This window comes from Chlorocebus sabaeus, chromosome 21 (genome assembly GCF_047675955.1).
Source record: "Chlorocebus sabaeus isolate Y175 chromosome 21, mChlSab1.0.hap1, whole genome shotgun sequence".
Taxonomy (NCBI): domain Eukaryota; kingdom Metazoa; phylum Chordata; class Mammalia; order Primates; family Cercopithecidae; genus Chlorocebus; species Chlorocebus sabaeus.
Window position 1 is genome coordinate 100,106,556 of NC_132924.1, and position 15,418 is coordinate 100,121,973.

General features: G+C 38.0%; 1 protein-coding gene across 2 annotated transcripts in view; it reads right to left on the bottom strand.

The window, feature by feature from the left end:
• Nucleotides 1-15,418, bottom strand: part of GRM8 (glutamate metabotropic receptor 8) — an 801,552-nt gene that overhangs the window by 525,951 nt on the left and 260,183 nt on the right. The window lies entirely within an intron of this gene.

The following is a 15,418-nucleotide window of genomic DNA, read 5'->3' on the forward strand; positions in this document are numbered from 1 at the left end:
AATAAGCATGCACAATTCCGTGGAGGTAGAGACAGGGTCTGCAGGTAACTGTAGCCGAAAAACAGGTCTCTAGGCTGAGTACTGCTCATGCTTCTAAAACTTCCACTTCCAAGTTCCAAATGCTATGCTTCCCCCTTTTCCAATTATCACTATCTTCATCCCCATACATGTCTATTAGGAAAAAACAACAATAAGACATCTACTTAGTTCAGTCATCTGGGAAATGCTGTGGATAATACGGTACTGTGGGTCAAATAACACATTCAAGAACCAGTCAATTTGGTGAAAAAAGAAAAACCAAATTGCTTATTTTGCATCATGCAGAGCAAAAAAATTACTATTTGAATGTTGTGCTTTTCAAATAGTTGTACTGATGTTGAGTAGACACAATCATATTCACCGGGCATCTCTACACTGTCACTTTGGTATATTATTTTTTACACTGCCTTTTCTCTTCTTGGAATCAAATTTAGTTACCCTTTGGGGATGCTCAATTCCTTAATGTCAATCACCTTTTTTTTTTTTTTAACTAAGCAAGCAGGTTCTTTATTTTTCAACTAAATTCTTTAATCAGCTTTTGTTCAGAAACTGTTTATTTATATCTGCATTACAAATGCTAGATTTAACCAATCTATCAAGCCAGGATAATACAAGGAAGGATCTTGTCAGTTCGTCCTTTCCTCTTAGGAACAAAGATGCCGTATTTTGTACTTTAAAAGAAAGGAAATAATAGGATTAGACTAAGACTGAGGACAAGAGGATGTCAAACGAAAGAAAAGTATGTGGTCCTTCTAAAGATTTCCCATCTAGTATGGGGAATTGTAATCTATTCGTGCTAAATACTTTGACTATGCTCATTATGCAAAAAACATTAGAGCCTAGTATATTTTGTTCCCATAGTTCTGCCTACTGGGAACTATAATTAAAGCACATTTGAGCAAATGCAATTTTATTTGTTATTAAGCAACTAAAAGCTTAGTCAACCTTGCAAATATGGCATTATCTTAAGATTACAATATAAGCCAGACAGTTATCCAATAAACTTTATTAGGTCCTATCTTTATTAGCTATGTCTTCTATCCCTATTGCGGGAGCATTGTATGCTATACAACAGTGGTCCTAATAGTTCTAATAGTTTAGGATGCACAAGAATCACCTGGAAAAGCTTGTTAAAACACATTACTGGGCCCCACTCTCAGAGTTTCTCATACCTTAGGTCTGCGGTGGGGCTCCAAAATTTGCATTTCTAACACACCCCCAGGGGATGCTGATGCTGCTGGTCTGTAGACCACACTTGACAAACCATTGCTATGCAGTATAACATAGTGGTTAGAGCCTTGGAGTGAAACCCACCTGGGCTCATGTACTTGCTCTTCTACTAACGTGTACATGTCTTTGGACAGGTTACTTCACCTCTCTAAGCCTGTATCTTAATCTATATAGTAGAGATAATAACACCTATCCAATAAGCTCATTGGGATAATTAAATAAGATAAAAGTATGGAAAGTGCTTAGCCGAGGTCCTGGCAAGAAAGAAACCAATGAATGTCAGTGATAAGTTTATTATCATGGTTAATTTGAAAAATATGCCAAGATCTAGGTCAACATATTTATAATCAATGGTGTGCATCAGACTCAACTGTAGAGCTTTTGTAAAATTTACACAGTGAGACACCGTCCCCCTCACAGATGTTGATGCAATCAATATTTCATTGATTCTAAGATGCCACTGATCATAAGATGCACCATTATTTTATGTATCACGAAGAAAGATCAGGCAAAAATTAAACCATGATTATTCTAAGTGAAATAAGTGAGACATAGAAAAATACTGCATAACCTCTCTTATATGTGGAGTCTAAATAAAAATATCAACTATACAGAGATAGAGAATAAAAGGATACAGAGTAGCAGTTACTTAGGATGCACAGGTCCAGAAATATAATGAACAACATGAGGAATATGTAGGTTGAGTATCCCTAATCCAAAGATTTAAAATCTAAAATGCTCCGAAATCTGGAACTTTCTGAACCCAGACATGATGCTACATGGGTACCTGAGATAGTGGCAACATTGCCTTCTGATCATTCAACATACACAAACTTTGTTTCATGAACAAAATTATTTAAGATATTGAATAAAATTACTTTTAGGCTATATGTATACGGTGTAATAAAACATAAATTTTGTGTTTAGGCTCGGATCCCATCCCCCAGATATCTCATTATGCATGTGTAAATATTCCAAAATCCAGAAAAAGGCCCACATCTGAAACACTTCTGACCCCAAGTATTTTGGATAAAAGATACACAACCTGTAGTTAATAAAATTATATTGTATTGGGCATTGGCATTAAATAAGAAGATTTAGTTGCCTGCTTTTGTCACCAAAAAAGTAACTCCATGAGATGATAGATATGTTAGTTTGCTTCACTATAGTAAATACCTTACTGTCTACATGTATCCCATAACATGATGTTGTAAGCCTCACATATGCACAACAAAATTTATCTTAAAAACATTTGATTAAACTAATGTAAAGCACATCCAGATTTCAGAAATGAGAAAATATGGGGAAAAAAGTGCATACTGGAACTGATGAAATAAGGTAGCTGGAGATGTATGTTTGGGCTTGCTTCCCAGGTTATTGTGATGTGCAATTCTGATTAAAAACCACTAGGCTGGCCGTGGTGGCTCATGCCTGTAATTAATCCCACCATTTTGGGAAGACAACACAGGTGGATCACAAGGTCAGGAGATCAAGACCATCCTGGCTAACACGGTGAAACCCCATCTCTACTAAAAACACCAAAAAAAAAAAAAAAATTAGCCAGGGTGGTGGTGGGCACTGTAGTCCCAGCTACTCGGGAGGCTGAGGCAGGAGAATGGCGTGAACCTGGCAGGCAAAGCTTGCAGTGAGCCGAGATCACGCCACTGCACTCCAGCCTGGGCAATAGAGTGAGACTCTGTCTCAAAAAAAAAAAAAAAAAAAAAAAAAAAAAAACAACACTAACAGTCCATGTGACGGCTGCAAGTGGGACTCAAAGTTCAGATGCCTCAAAGCTGAGAGAGCTCAAAGGTTGGAATCCCCATTCTTAGAACAAGAATATAACCCAATATCATAATCAACCGTCTAATTCCATAGACTGTTTACGAAACAAAAAATATTTCCTCTTGGTGTAAGAGCACTCACCCTCTAAACTTAGAAGAAGACTCCTCCCACTGAGTAGCAGTTACCCACATGAACTGGTCACGTTCATGACCAGAACATATCAGTCAGTCAGATCAAAGGAGAGTACAGCACAGTTAGCAGGAAGGTGTCAAGGTGTTAGACCAAGAGAGGTTTTTCTTTGTAAACATGAATTCCAATCTTGAGATTTGAGGATTATTTAGGGAGACAGATGATTTACATTTCAGGGAGAAGGGAAGATGATGAAGGTCGCATATGTTACCAGGACTTGGCCCTAGAAGGCTTTTATTTTCCATCTTGAGTTTTAAATTGCAGTTTGTAATTTATTTCAAAACAAAGTAGATTTTGTATAATCTGATTGTCCTATCAAGTTTATGGTCACTGCCATTTGTCTTCACTCTGGGAATCTTGGATGAAGGTGGAGAAGGCATAGGCCTACTCTCAACTTTATGCTAACACTCCTGCCCATAGGAAATGTATTAATTCTGTAAGCCATCACAGAACAGGACAAGATCTTATGACAGTTTTATTTGGGAGCTCAGAATTTCTAATAACTTCAGTAATTATCTCTGGTAGTCTCCATACACATGAGTTAATTATAACCAGAAAATAAAATAATACTTATTTCAGCTTCTAAAAATTCTAACAATGTAAATCTCTAATGAAATGTTGAAATAATACATAGCTGTTTTTACAAACTTTCAACTAAGAAAATTTCATTTTAACTCCTGCCTACCTCATGACCACCCAGTCCCCCCTTTATTATTACTTATGTTAATATTCATTTAATTATTATTAATTTTCTAACCAGGGCTCAACTCAGATGGACAAACAAACATGAAATGTTTAAATCAGGGACTGCCAAGAACATTTCTTCAAGGTCCAAATAGTGACAAATTGTAGTGATAATGAAGTTGAAAAACACATGGATATGGATGACTTTCTCATTTTCTCACTGTATTGGAAACATACACCCACACTATCAATGAAATCTATACTTCTAAAAACATATTTTCATACCTTAGAAACCTCTTCTGGTCCTGGTCCATATTGAATTTCTTTCTAAAATCAGAAATTAAAGTTTTATCATAATACTATTTTTAAAACTATGATGTTCTTAAATTTTTATGATTCTAATTGGAGAATAGAAAATACAAAGTATTGGCCAGGCGCGGTGGCTCACGCCTATAATCCCAGCACTCTGGGAGGCCGAGGGGGGCGGATCACAAGGTCAGGAGATTAAGACCATCCTGGCTAATATGGTGAAACCCCGTCTCCACTAAAAATGCAAAAACTTAGCTGAGCGTGGCGGCGGGTGCCTGTAGTCCCAGCTACATGGGAGGCTGAGGCAGGAGAATCGCTTGAACCCAGCAGGCGGAGGTTGCAGTGAGCTGAGATGGCACCACTGCGCTCCAGCCTGGGCAACAGAGTAAAACTGTCTTAAACAACAAGAACAACAACAAAAAAAACCCCACGAAAATACAAAGTATCATGAAATTTAATAAAAAATGGTCTTATGTTTCCAAAAGGGTAACACTGATTTTATTAAAATGTCTACATAATTTAAATGACTGCACATGTGGACTAAAATTTAATATAAAACTCAGTCACCTGAATAATGACAACTTAGAAACAGTCACACTGGTCATAGAGAATATCTGTTGACTTGAGTGAGAAGGAAGCAGACATGTCTTTACAGGAAGCTAGTTCCTGTTTTACTATAGAGATGACAGGGGTTTGGGGTTTTATTTATTTGTTTATTTATTACAGATTTTACCTTGATTTGGTTGCATAATGAATGCAACACCTATTTTCCACATAAGAAGATAAAGACTGATTTGAAATTTTTCAATTCTGTCCGTCACTGTTGTATCCAACTGACTCATTAGCATACACCTTGCTGCAAGGGTTTTATCTTTACTGGGGGATTCTTTGTGTGCCTTTTCTATTTTGATCAAAATGTATATAAATCTCCTGAATTTTCATGACACTGATGTGGCTAAAAATTTTAAATATTTTCAGTTCCTTGAAAATACAAGAAAAACCTTAAGAAATAAGAATTAGCCATCGTTCAGAGGTTCTGATTTGTTTTAACAAAAACATCAATTATTTCAAGTTCTCTGCTCATTAGAAAATAATGGATTTCATTTGATACGGCAAAGCAACTTATTATGTTTTGTGCTACCATAAAATGCATCACAATTTATAGTAATTACCTGAATATTCAATTTGTTTCCAGTATCCTCCTCTCAGTCCTACATGTCTGTTAGAGAATCAAAGGGTACTGCTTGTCTAAGAAATATGCTAAAGAGAGGACAATACAACATCTGCAGAAGGAAATAAGAACATTAAACGCCCTTTCCTTCTTTGATACAATTTCTAAGATTATAGAAATTGAAGATAACTTAGCACACATCACCTCCAAAGAGAAAAGAAGAAGGTCTTTTAACTTAGCCTTGTGAATAAAATGGATTAGAGAAGCTGAGTGCCCAGACAGTGAGGCAGAACAGTAACAGTTTCAATAGCTATATCCAGATGGTGTTAACTAGTGGATCAACATCAACCTAGGACTAAATTTCAAAATCATAGAATTCTTTTCTGGGTTCCACTTGTTTCACCATGTTAGTCAATGTCCTGGAAGATTAAATAGAGTGGACATCATAAAATTTGTAGAAGGGAGAGTGGCCATGTGGATGACTGAATGGGGTTGGAAGCTGACAGGTTGGAGATAAGGACTATATCTGAAATTAATAAAAATAAATTTTAAAGTACTTATAGAAATGAATTATCCACAAATGAAAAGTAATAATAGAAATAAATTGAAAAGAAATAGAAGTAAATTTAAAATGATGTGATTAAGTCCAAAAGGACAATTGTTTTGTATAGAATTGAGAAGATGTGGCATCGTAGCAATACATGCAACTGAGGCTTAGAAATTTTAGTCTACAGAAAGGTTAATGTGAATCAACAGTAAATGGAATATTTTTTGAGTGAATGAATAAATGTAATGTATTATAGGAGGGGAGAGGAGGGAAGGAGTAAGAAAAAGACTAGGAGACTGGAGGGGAGGAAAAGACAGGAGAGGAGAGGAAAGAGAGGAAAAGGAGGAGAGAATCTGTATAAAAGGAAGCAAAAGCCCTACTTATCTCTACATAGCCCAGACAACCCAGGAAGTACTGCAGTACAACCACGGAGAAACTGAGCACATTCAAGAGTGACCTGAGATGTACAAACAATCAAATCAATAATATCCAAAAATTTCTCAAAGCACTTGAGCATATTTACCCTGGAGATCTGATCAGCATGCTCAAATATCCTAATAACTTCAATGGGAAAAAGAATTGGAGGTGTTGTGGTTGACCCCAGTGGTTACAAGGAGGACAGAGGAATTAGACTTTCTAAGGTTACCTCGGTGTCAAAGTCCTTTAAGGACAGAATGGCTCAGCTTGGGAGCTACTGACCACTCACTCTCTCTCCTAAAGATGCTGACACCCGGATTGGATGATCCTTGGAAAGATTTTTGCAAAACCAAGTCAAGCATTAGATAGGTGGCAGGATTAGATGATCTGTGAAAGTCCCTCCAAAACTCAAGATTCCAATATGTAAACATTTTCCTGTGGTGCAAATTAAATCCTTACAAAAGACTTTTTCGCTCATAAAGACAATGAAAACAAATGGTTAGCCTAAGGGAAGTGAACCAATCTTCAGGAAACCCTAAGAGACTCCCCTATTTTCTTGCTTGTTTGCTCGTTAGAGAACTAATCTCCTATAAAACAGGAATGTATTAATATTTCTTTGTCCTCTGCTATACTGGCCAACTTTGGGAATTTGCACACAGCACGCTTTATCTTGCTAAATATAATAGTCTGTCCGGCATTCTTCCTTTGTGAGAAATCCTTATTCACTTGCATAAATTATGTGTAAAGATCTGAAGCATACTTTCCTTTCTTCAATACAGACTATTCCCAGAAGTAGCCTGAAACATGCCAAACATCTGTTCCTACATGCAGCTCAATTCATGATATTGATATGTATTATCACTGGGTGAATTCTAAACACGTGGCCAATTTAGCACACTCCTGAACAATTCCCTCCTCCTCTCCCGGCCAAGCTGCAGAGAGCTCAAGGAAATCAGAATAATTCTAATACTTGCCTAAGCAAGCTGTAACTAACCAGGTAAATCTGCTAAAACCAAAACCACAATAGAATATTTCAAAATCTAATAAAAATTAGATATACATGATAAATATAAATGTTCATCTAATTCAATACATAGCTAAATACATAGAAGTATTTTTAAGTATCTGCTATACTTGCTTTCCCTAACTGTGAATTCCTGGGTGTCTGAGTGTTTGTTAAACATTTATATGAGCCTAGTCCATCTTTTAATGATCGAATGCAATTATCATTCATGTGGTACAAAGAAAGGTGACCAGAATCCCTAAATCTTGAAGTTTTTCTAGTCATCTATGAAAGCCTCTAGTTCTCTAACAGGTATTTTCACAAAGATCTTCAGAGTAAACTCATTTTTACCACTAACTAGGGCTTTGGACCCAAATACCTCTCTGGTCTCTTTCCCTGGTGAAGTAACCTGGATCTCACATAAGCTTGGCAGACAGCTCCTGTCCCTTGGGCTAAGGATTAATAAAACCAGCCCGAGCAGTACATCTTTTATTTCCTTCCCAAGTCCCACACTGCTTCTGGCCCCTGGCAAAGCCATTGCCCTGGCACAGGTTACATCTGCCCAGAAGAGGCAGGTTTCCTAACTGGTAAAGTAATTCTACACATCTGCATTACCCAATACAGTAGCCACAAGCTGCATGTGGCAATTAGTTCCTCAGTTGTACAAGCCACATTTCAGCTGCTCCATAGCCACATGTGGCTAGTATACAGAACATTTCATCATGCACTACTGGACAGTGTGCCCTAGGATTCCATTTTGCTCTCAATTTGGGCAAACATTGTTCTTGGACTTGGGCAGACTTTATCTCCCACTTAAGATCAGAGTACGCAATGGTTTATTCATTTATTTATCCAACAAATATTTATCAATCCCTTGTCTAGCTACTGAACATATAACCATGAGTAAAACAGACATGGCACCTACTCTCATGGAGCTTACATTCTGGTGGGAAGAAACTAATGATAAACAAGTCAACACCTAATGGAAATGATTCTTTCAGTTATGAATGTCAGTATTAGTTTATATCTCTTTTAGCTTCATGGTAACAAGATATTTTGGTTTCCTTCAAGTGGATCCATCCCCACAGCAGTTGGCCTGTTTTCTATTGATTTTTTTCAGATGATAGTCACTAATGGTTTTAATATTTACTTTAATCTAGAGTTTCTTCAGCCTTTGTTTCTTCAGAACTTTCTCAAAGCTTAATTCTTGCCTCTATCCTTGATTCTGTCTTGAAAGTTTCTCCAGACTTTAACTTTTCAATAATCAGTTTTAAATGTGACTCTTAACTATTTATATTTTCAAATAGTACAACAAACTACTAAGCATTCACCCTTAGAAGACCCCACCTCCTCAGCTCTTTAACCTTGGCATTAGATCTTCAGAATTTCTCTTGAACTATTACCTTTCTTTCATTCCCAGTGGGTCATACTAACTAAGCTGTCATTTCTCATACATGAATCTCTAAAACAACTTCCCAAAAAGATTCATTGTCTCAATTTTGTTTCCTTACAATTGGTCATGCACACTAAATCTCAACTACTTTAAAAACTACTTTTAAAAGAGCCAGTCACTGCCTCTCTCAATCTTCTCTGCACTAGAGAAGCTCCCTTGCCACAATCTTTCACCCCCGAAAATGTACATCTGTGCCAAGTGTGTTCCCACCTTTCTCTGTTTGAGAGCACCTGTCAGGTGCTAATCCCACCACTCTGCAGTGGTTCTCAAATAAACAGAGACACTAACAGATGAGAGCTTCGGCAGTTTGGCAGCCCCACATCCCTTGACCTCACTTAACCCTGGTCACAGCTTCCAAACCAGCAGCACTTCAAGGGACATTGGCACAGCAGCCAAGTTCATTGGGGCTAGGATTTCCAAAGTCATGACAGCTGGCTCTGGGGCTAAAATTGCAGCTGCGTTTAGGAGCCTCACCATTGATTGTGCCAAGAACACTGTCTGAAGCAACAAGTCTTCTCCTATGCCATTCTGGGACTTTGCACTCCATATATCAGTTTTTTGCTGCTTAAAACATCTGAAAAAGGGTTATTTTTAAATAATTTATTTCTTACAGTTATGGAGACCTTGAAGTCCAAAGTTAAGAGATCATATCTGGTGAGAGCCTTTTTGCTGGTGGACACTCTCTACAGTCCTAAGGTAGTACAAGGTATCACATAGTGAGGAAGTTGAGCACCCTAAAGTGTTAGCTCAAGTCACTCTTCCTCTTCTTATAATGCCACCAGTTAATCCATTAACTCATTAATCCATGGATAGACTAATCTATTCATATGGACAGATCTCTCATGAACCAATCACCTCTTAAAGTCCCTACTTCTCAATACTGACACACTGGGCGTTAAGTTTCAACTTTGGAAGGAAAAAATATTTAAACCATAGCACCCTCTTAGAGGCCACGGAGTTCTTTTGCCTAAGGGTGGCTTTTCTCATCCTCTTCACCATGTAAAGAAGCTGTCTCCACCACTCATAGTTCTTTCCTACATGTCTCATCTATCTTGTATGTTCTTTTCCCTATACCTTCTCAGGCAATCTGAGAAAAGTGGTTGACTCAAGGTTTGACAGAAGGAAGACAAATAAATATTGCATCTTATTAGTTGGGGTTCTCTAGAGTGACAAAACTAATAGGATAAATATATCTATATCTATCTATCTATCTCTCTATCTAGGGAGTTTATTAAGTGGTATTAACTCACATGATCACAAAGTCCCACAATAGGCTGTCTGCAAACTGAGAATCAAGGAAGCCAGTCCGAGTCCCAAAGCTGAAGAATTTGGAGTCCAATGTTCAAGGGCAGGAAGCACCCAGTATGGGAGAAAGATGTAGGCTGGGAGGCTAAGCCAGTATAACCTTTTCATGTTTTTCTGCCCACTTTATATTCTGGCCCTGCTGGCAGCTGATTAGGTGGTGCCTATCCAGATTACAGGTGGGTCTGCCTTTTCCAGCCCACTGATTCAAACGTTAATCTCCTTTGGCAACACCCTCACAGACATATCCAGGATCAATACTCTGAGTCCTTCAATCCAATCAAGTTGACACTCAGTATTAACCATCACAAGTCCACCCTTTGACAACTTGAACCTATACATATCTCCTGAGATCATACACAATCTTCAAATAAAGACAATAATAAGGTCATAATTACACCTAACATAATACAACTATCCTTCACACAACTGGAAATGTACCAATCCCCAACCCAAATGCTATTCCATAGAGTTAACAATACTTAAATACTGATATGGATATAAAGTCAATAACTCTTATGTCACATGATAAAGGAAAAAGGAAATAAAATGAAGATATTTTCTTAGTACAAGTGTATATATGCACAAACATGTTTTTAATAAAAGAAGGAAGAAATACTCATGACAATTACAGTCTTCATTTCTGCAGCTGGTCACGTAGTCGTAGCTGGTATTGATGACTACCTTCTTCTCCTACCCATTCTGTATGCCCTTTGCCTTCGGCAAGCACCTCAGCAGGTCATGGTTTTTCTCCTGGTGGAGTGACCCAATCCATTCCTGAAGGGTCTGAGCCATCTGTAGTCCTGCCTGGATTGGGCTGTTGTAGTTTCCCATTTACCTTAATCAGAGGGCATGGTAATACTAAGAGACATCCTAATGGAGCTCCTATATTCCATGCATACTCTTCCTTACCTCTGTTGTCCAGGTGGTAATCATAACTTCCATTTTAAAGGAATGGTTGGTGTGTCTCCTGGTGTTCCTCCCTCTGGAACTAAGACCTCTAGGCCAGCAGAACATAATATTGTGGGAACAGGAAGCAAAATTTTGCTAGTGGGTCACCAGGGCTGACACACATACACACACAGTAGAAGAAAAGTTTTCAGAGATCATTTACTGAGCTTATTGACACAAATGAGAGTTTTAAGAAGCATAAGCGAACTATTTTAGCATATTTTGGCCAACTTTACATATATTAATATTTCCCGTTTTCTTGTCACGTGCATGAAGCCCACATTATGTCTTTTTTCCACAGGGCATAGGGCCCCATGCTCAACAGCTTGAATTAGTCACAGAATGACTTTCTGTTGGCAACTTTTGGATTGACATCCACAAACTAAAATCAGCTCAGCCTCAAACTAAAAAATCTGTTATCATTAAGAACCTCACCACTGGAGAGAATGATAAAAAATAAAAAGAAAACTCATTAATTTATTATGATCTCAAACTAAATGCTTTTCTCTTATGTATTTTAAAGATCTGAGAAGCAAAATTACAATTTGAGTTTATTAGTAACTATCTGAGTCCACTTTCCGTTGCTTATAACAGAACACCTGAAACTGGTTAATTTATATGGAAAATAATTTATTTCTTACAGTTATGGAGGCTGAGAAGTCTGTAAAGTCAAGGGACCACATCTGAGAGTCGTCTTGCTGGCCGGGACTCTTTGTGGGGTCCCAAGGCAGGGCAGGGCAGGGCATCACATGGGGAGGAAGCTGAGCATGCTCACTCAGGTCTCTCTTCCTCTTCTGATAAAACCACCAGTCACTTCTGATGATAACTCATTTATCTATTAAGCCATGAATACATTAATCAGTTTATAAAGGCAGGTTCCTCATTATCCAATCACCTCTTAAAGACCCCACCTCTCAATACTGCCATACTGGGGATTAAGTTTCAACATAAATTTTGGAGGGGACATTTAAATCATAGCAGTAACTGAAGCAGAACTACTAAAAGATTGTTAAAATGTTCTAATCGCCTTTTCAAAAATATATAATTCCTTTTTCATGAGGGTTAAATGTATAAAAATTCAAAAATTCAAGTCATTTTTTTTTAAGACAGGGTCTTGTTCTATTGTCCCAGCTGGAATCCAGGGGTATACTCATCAGTCTCTGCAGCCTCTACCTCCTAGGCTCAAGCAATCCTCCCACCTCAGCTTCCTGAGTAGCTGGGACTAAAAGCATGTGCCACCACCCCTGACTAAGTTTGTTAAAACATTTTTTGTAGAGACAGGGTCTTTCAACTCTGGTCTCACACTTCTAAGCTCAAATGATCCTCTGCCTCTGCCTCCCAAAGTGCTGAGATTACAGGCTTGAGTCACCACACACAACCTGTAATCCCAAATCACTTTTATTATTATCATAACCTGCTTTAGCAATCAAGAGAAAGAAAATTCTTTTTATCCTTACGTCATATTTTATTACGGCTGAATTAATTCTTGTAGTTAGAGTACATCCTAAATACAACTAAAGAAGTTAACTGATGCTTAAAGTTACTAAAGCCCAAATTATTTTTACTTTTCTTTTCTTCGTAATAATCTCTGTTTCTGTTATCATAAATGTAGTGGTGTCTGAGAAGCTATGTACTTTTTTTTTCTTTTTTTGAGACGGAGTCTTGCTCAGTCGCTCAGGCTGGAGTGCGGTGGCACGATCTTGGCTCACTGCAAGCTCCACCTCCCGGGTTCACACCATTCTCCTGCCTCAGTTTCCCGAGTAGCTGGGGCTACAGGCGCGCGCCACCATGTCCAGCTAATTTTTTTAGTATTTTTAGTAGAGACGGGGTTTCACTATGTTAGCCAGGATGGTCTCGATCTCCTGACCTCGAGATCCACCCTCCTCAGCCTCCCAAAGTGCTGGGATTACAGGCGTGAGCCACTGCGCCCAGCCGCTGTGCACTTTTATATTTATTACTCAGACCTCTTGAAAAATGTTCAAAGTTATTAATATACATAAATGTATAGAAAATATCCTTATACATTAATATACAGAAATAATTTCCTCTCACTAGAGGAGACTAGATCATAGGGAATCAATGTTTAACCTATTTCCCAACACCATTTAACATGAACTTCAGGCCACTAGAATTACCTCCATTGACTTAGAAAAGTACAGAAGATATAAGTCATATCAAAGACAACAGGCAAATGTTTAATTGTGTTTAGTGCTTCTATATTTGTAGGACAATATTTATTTAACAAACACTGATGTAGCACTTGCTACATCAGGCAATGTCTCAAGCTTCTTTATAAATATTAACTCATTTAATCCTCATAACAACCTTATGAGTGAGGTAATATCATCCCTATTTTTCAAATGGGAAAACTGCAGCGTAAAAGAAGTATCTTGCCTAAGTCCCTAGAATCAATAAATGGAAAGTCAGAATTTGAACCTATGAGTCTGGCTCCAAAGTCTGAGCTTTTAAGCACCCATTAGGCTACCTCTCAATATCCTAAATCATTTCCATATTTGGAATCTAATTTAATATAAAGATGTTATAGCTTTTAGTCGTGTAAAAAACTTTTCTTTTTGAGATCTGAAAGTGATTTCAGGTCTCAAACACCTAAGAAGACGTGCTGGTAGAGATCTGAGAGTGATTTCACTAGGTGGCTGCTCCCATGTAAACACCCGACGTCTCCTTGACTCTCATCCCACTAGCTCATGTACCCTCCTGCTCTGCATCCACCAAACTCTATGTTTTCTCCTATAGCAACACCTACCACAATATTTGCATATTAAGTGTTACGTTCTTTAAGGGCAAGAAGCGTATCTTGTTCACAGTTGTTTTATTTGTTTGTTTGTTTGTTTGTTTTGAGACGGAGTCTTGCTCTGTCGCCCAGGCTGGAGTGCAGTGGTGCAATCTCGGCTCACTGCAAGCTCCGCCTCCCAGGTTCACGCCATTCTCCCGCCTCAGCCTCCAGAGTAGCTGGGACTACAGGCGCCCGCCACTACGCCCGGCTACTTTTTTGTATTTTTTTTTAAGTAGAGATGGGGTTTCACCATGTTAGCCAGGATGGTCTTGGTCTCCTGACCTGGTGATCCACCCGAATCGGCCTCCCAAAGTGCTGGGATTACAGGCCTGAGCCACCACACCTGGCCATCTTGTTCAGTTTTATCTCCAACATGCGTACCTGAGCAGATAAAGCATGATTAAAAATTATTCAACAGCCAGAGAGTTAAACTAACTTCCTATCAAATTACAACACCTAAAATAAATAGATTTCTTCCCTTTACCTATGGGAGAAAGTACCCATTCCAATTTTAAAATTAGCATGTGTGTGGAAATAATCTTGTGATTTAAAGAAAATGACAATGCAGAAAAATACGTTAATGAATGGTCCTCCCCATCTTGGTACAGAGATTTAAAATCTGGGTGTTTCAAAAGTAAAGACACTAAAGCTCTTCGTTTAAAAAAAAATGGCAACACTGAGCTTTTCAAACTAAAAGTCAGGAATATATACCAAGCTACTATCACAAAACACTTCCATCAAAACCCTACAGAAAGCAAACAATTGCCAGCTAGCACATTGCTCTTCATGAGAAATGACATGCGTCATTTTGTGCAAAGGATATCAAAAGAACTTGTCAGTTAAACAGAGGATTTAGATATACCATGAGAAAACTTTCATGCACCACTTTACATATTTCCAGCAAAATTGCTACAGAAGTTCTTAAGGCACAATAATTTAAACCTAACTTGAGTGAGTAACCAACACAAACTACTTTTCTAAAATGTCTCCTATTTTCATAAGTGGAAGAATTTAGTTGTAAAAGTCCTACTAACTCTTGGAAAATAATCTACAGAGACATGGTGCTTCATTTGCTTTCATTCAGCAGCATTCACTTGTCAAATTGTTAATTATGTGCCTATTATGTGCTAAGCACTCTACTGGGTGTTCTTGTACAAATCATTTTTCCGCCAGCAAAGCCATATTTTTTGAGTGAGTAATTCCCAGATTTTTGTCAAATTCAACAGCATTATGCAACGAGTTCTTTGCATGTACAGTAAGGAAGAGCAGAATTTTAGTTGACATAAGTAATTCTACATTTTATTTTGGATGACAGCAACACACAAACTATATACATACAACCTGAGTATTCTTATAACTGTTCATGTTGCATTTCTGTCCAATTTGACCAGTCAATTCACTCAAATAGTCAAGTTGGCTTTGGCACTTAGGTAGGACCAGTAGGTCCATAAAGTAAGAGAGTCAAATGGGCACTAGAAGACAAACTCCCTCCTAGATCACAAGTTCCCAAGAATAAGAACCATGACTTCTATAGTACTGGGGCTAAA